Here is a 5,000-nt window from a genome sequence, read left to right as displayed (position 1 = left end):
TCTATGCGACGCCAAGCTGACTACGACGGCGATGGGCGCACAGTACCCGTTTCCCGACCCCACCCACAAAGCCTGCATCCACTGTCCACCACAAGAGCACCAACGCCAGTCCCTGCGCCGCACGACGTCGTCCACCGACAATCACGCCACCCGCCCCCGTACGTGCCTCACGTCACCTGCCCAAATTGCAACTCCAGCGGATGAACGGCGGACTTTTCTCGCAGTCGTAAGTTGCAATCCACCCCTATATCATCCGTTTCATGAAGCGTTTTATCCAAGATGCGAAATTCCCGCTGTCCCTACACATGCTCTAAGTCTGTGCGCGATTGCGTGCTCACAGTACGGATTCCGATGCTGAGCGATCAGCTAGGAAGCGCCCCAACCATGTCGGTCCCCATGGGCGTTGCACTCGCAGTCGCAAAGACTCTGGCAATGGCTAAAAGCGCTCCGCAATATATCACGCAGACGGGTAATGACGGTCCGAGCGCTCAGTGTGAGGAGAGCATTACTGAGCCCTGACCCACAAGCAGGTTGTAGCGTATCCCACCCGCAGACATGTGACGTTGTCACACGACCAGTTGTCACTAATCGACTCATTGCTGATAATCATATGCCATACACCGGGGAAAGCTGCCGCAAGGGGTAGCTACGTAGTGCAGTCGCACCTCTACTACTGTACAGAGATAGAACACCACGAGACTGCAACCAGATTAAACTGATACATGGCGCTGATAACTAATAGATGCAGAGCCATCGGAATATAGATGACATACGACATACAACTGTCCCTATACATGCTGACAGTCTGTGCACACAATGTGAACTACACGTCACCCAGACACCCTATCACACACTACTCTCTGGCTGTAACAGACACAGACACAATATCTAAGCACCACCATGGAACAACATCCAGTGCATCCTCTCCGCCACATTACACCATTCACACTATGATAACAAAACCAGGAGGTCCACCCCAAAAACAGAATATCTCACTCTTCCAACAACCATCATTACGCAGATAAGCCACAAACACCCACACATGTGCTACACAGGGGTGCAGCCAACACCACCACACTGGCGTGTCTCACAGCATATAAGCAATGGCAGGAATGAAAGACACAGGTCTGCCACTCCCTTGCCACACCCACGGAACCGGCGCACCACCTCCCCTGAGCCAAAGGTGCATCCTGACGTGACACATCTCAGGGTGCCTCAGGCGTCCACTTACCATCATCACTATGAACGAACCTCGTCCCCTCCCCCCCTCATACACCATCCCTTAACCTAACCCATGTTGCGCCTTAACCTAACCTATGTTGCGCCTTAACCTAACCTATGTTGCGCCTTAACCTAACCTATGTTGCGCCTTAACCTAACCTACGTTGCGCCTTAACCTAACCTACGTTGCGCCTTAACCTAACCTACGTTGCGCCTTAACCTAACCTACGTTGCGCCTTAACCTAACCTACGTTGCGCCTTAACCTAACCTACGTTGCGCCTTAACCTAACCTACGTTGCGCCTTAACCTAACCTACGTTGCGCCTTAACCTAACCTACGTTGCGCCTTAACCTAACCTACGTTGCGCCCTAACCTAACCTACGTTGCGCCCTAACCTAACCTACGTTGCGCCCTAACCTAACCTACGTTGCGCCCTAACCTAACCTACGTTGCGCCCTAACCTAACCTACGTTGGGCCCTAACCTAACCTACGTTGGGCCCTAACCTAACCTACGTTGGGCCCTAACCTAACCTACGTTGGGCCCTAACCTAACCTACGTTGGGCCCTAACCTAACCTACGTTGGGCCCTAACCTAACCTACGTTGGGCCCTAACCTAACCTACGTTGGGCCCTAACCTAACCTACGTTGGGCCCTAACCTAACCTACGTTGGGCCCTAACCTAACCTACGTTGGGCCCTAACCTAACCTACGTTGGGCCCTAACCTAACCTACGTTGGGCCCTAACCTAACCTACGTTGGGCCCTAACCTAACCTACGTTGGGCCCTAACCTAACCTACGTTGGGCCCTAACCTAACCTACGTTGGGCCCTAACCTAACCTACGTTGGGCCCTAACCTAACCTACGTTGGGCCCTAACCTAACCTACGTTGGGCCCTAACCTAACCTACGTTGGGCCCTAACCTAACCTACGTTGGGCCCTAACCTAACCTACGTTGGGCCCTAACCTAACCTACGTTGGGCCCTAACCTAACCTACGTTGCGCCCTAACCTAACGCACGTTGCGCCCTAACCTAACGCACGTTGCGCCCTAACCTAACCTGTAATTGTTATATGAATTGAAACATTCATGTAGCGTTGCCTAATCGCAACCCTCTCAACATAGGTCAGTGCTCGCACTCTCTGGTGTCCTGCGTATTGATTCATGTTACGGTGCGTACCCTCACAACATCTAGCGAGTGGTGCGTACGTTCCACATGGTCCCGCTATCCACTGTAATGTGTACTGCTGTAAGACTTATATCGCTCCCCTGTCGCCTCTAGTTCGTCAGGCGGGAGTTTGCGTGTTCAATGAGCTTCGCAGCTGTGCAATGGCATTCGCATACGTACGCGGGCCACCTTCCACGTGTTCTCTCGTGCATACGTCGCAGCATGTATGTGGGCTGATGTGGCGTGTCGTGACGCATATCATCCAGGCATGCAAGACCCACTGAATTTGCAAATGTAGATGGACGTCTACGTTTGCTGCCCAAGTTACGCAAATGAACTGGAAATCCGTTGTTGCGCGGTTGTATACGCTGGAGGTGAATCATTGATTGCGACAATCGGTACAGGTATTAACTGGTTGCTTCAGCGACACCCGTCATACCCACGAACGTGAGTGGGCATGTGGGTATGAAGCGATACGCGGCGGTGGCTGGGTGGGACCGTCCCCGGCCGGTGAGGGGGGAGCGCCCGGCGTGCTGGCCGCGCGCTGCGTGGGCGCACGCGCTACAGCCGGCTGGTGGGGGCGCCCAGTGGCAGGCGCGCCGGCCGACGGACGCGGCAGGCGGCGCAGCTGCGCGCCGGCGCACCCAACGCGCGGCGCCGTGCGGCCAAAGTGGGTCCTCGCGGGCCCGGTGCGAAGCGCGGTGGACATCTGCAGTGTGCTGGTCCGATTGAGGACTGTGTGCGTTGAGGATGCGCCGCCGCCCGGCACTCGGCGCCGCGACGCCGTCTGCTGCTCGGTCGCCCCCGCGGTTCTCGCAGGTGGTTTGTATCGCAGCTGTGCGGATGTGTTGGCGCGTGCGCTGTGCTGGGAGAGTTCGCTTTGGCACCCAAGTGGGGCTCTGCCCCTCTGTGGCGCTGGCGTTGGAGCTGCCCGGCCACTGTTTGTGGCCGCGTGTTGTCTCCCGCCGGCAACACCACGACAGCACGCTCCCGGGCCTCTGTCGGCAGCGGCAAGCTCAGTTGGGAGCACGGGTGGTCGCACTGAAAGCGTCTACTCGCCTATCTCCGGGCGATTGCGCCTCTCTCGAACCCGACCAAGTACTTAGGACGGCGCTGCGCGCCGCCGGGACCTGAGAGGGTTTCGAGGTGTATCGTGCAGGGGAGCCCAGCCTCCTCCTGTTTGCGGAATAATTGAGCGGACGCTTGCGTGTTCGCGCGGGCCTCCGGGACACACTCCCGGGCGGCCGGCTGCTCAGCTCTAGTTGACGCAGCTCCCTGGTTGATCCTGCCAGTAGTCATATGCTTGTCTCAAAGATTAAGCCATGCATGTCTCAGTACAAGCCGCATTAAGGTGAAACCGCGAATGGCTCATTAAATCAGTTATGGTTCCTTAGATCGTACCCACGTTACTTGGATAACTGTGGTAATTCTAGAGCTAATACATGCAAACAGAGTCCCGACCAGAGATGGAAGGGACGCTTTTATTAGATCAAAACCAATCGGTCGGCTCGTCCGGTCCGTTTGCCTTGGTGACTCTGAATAACTTTGGGCTGATCGCACGGTCCTCGTACCGGCGACGCATCTTTCAAATGTCTGCCTTATCAACTGTCGATGGTAGGTTCTGCGCCTACCATGGTTGTAACGGGTAACGGGGAATCAGGGTTCGATTCCGGAGAGGGAGCCTGAGAAACGGCTACCACATCCAAGGAAGGCAGCAGGCGCGCAAATTACCCACTCCCGGCACGGGGAGGTAGTGACGAAAAATAACGATACGGGACTCATCCGAGGCCCCGTAATCGGAATGAGTACACTTTAAATCCTTTAACGAGTATCTATTGGAGGGCAAGTCTGGTGCCAGCAGCCGCGGTAATTCCAGCTCCAATAGCGTATATTAAAGTTGTTGCGGTTAAAAAGCTCGTAGTTGGATTTGTGTCCCACGCTGTTGGTTCACCGCCCGTCGGTGTTTAACTGGCATGTATCGTGGGACGTCCTGCCGGTGGGGCGAGCCGAAGGCGTGCGACCGCCTCGTGCGTGCTCGTGCGTCCCGAGGCGGACCCCGTTGAAATCCTACCAGGGTGCTCTTTATTGAGTGTCTCGGTGGGCCGGCACGTTTACTTTGAACAAATTAGAGTGCTTAAAGCAGGCAAGCCCGCCTGAATACTGTGTGCATGGAATAATGGAATAGGACCTCGGTTCTATTTTGTTGGTTTTCGGAACCCGAGGTAATGATTAATAGGGACAGGCGGGGGCATTCGTATTGCGACGTTAGAGGTGAAATTCTTGGATCGTCGCAAGACGAACAGAAGCGAAAGCATTTGCCAAGTATGTTTTCATTAATCAAGAACGAAAGTTAGAGGTTCGAAGGCGATCAGATACCGCCCTAGTTCTAACCATAAACGATGCCAGCCAGCGATCCGCCGCAGTTCCTCCGATGACTCGGCGGGCAGCCTCCGGGAAACCAAAGCTTTTGGGTTCCGGGGGAAGTATGGTTGCAAAGCTGAAACTTAAAGGAATTGACGGAAGGGCACCACCAGGAGTGGAGCCTGCGGCTTAATTTGACTCAACACGGGAAACCTCACCAGGCCCGGACACCGGAAGGATTGACAGATT

The 5,000-nt window shown here is 55.2% G+C and overlaps 1 non-coding gene across 1 annotated transcript in view; it reads left to right on the top strand.

Annotated features, from left to right (window-relative positions):
* The first annotated feature begins 3,662 nt into the window (after positions 1 to 3,662).
* LOC126197131 (small subunit ribosomal RNA) overlaps positions 3,663 to 5,000 on the top strand; it is a 1,909-nt gene continuing 571 nt past the window's right edge. Inside the window, exon 1 of the ribosomal RNA XR_007539528.1 lies at positions 3,663 to 5,000. This exon is cut by the window's right edge and continues 571 nt beyond it. This is a non-coding gene — a ribosomal RNA (small subunit ribosomal RNA).

The sequence above is a fragment of the Schistocerca nitens genome, chromosome 7 (assembly GCF_023898315.1).
Source record: "Schistocerca nitens isolate TAMUIC-IGC-003100 chromosome 7, iqSchNite1.1, whole genome shotgun sequence".
Taxonomy (NCBI): Eukaryota; Metazoa; Arthropoda; class Insecta; order Orthoptera; family Acrididae; genus Schistocerca; species Schistocerca nitens.
Note: the sequence above shows the minus strand (reverse complement) of the source record. Positions and strands in the feature narration are given on the sequence as shown.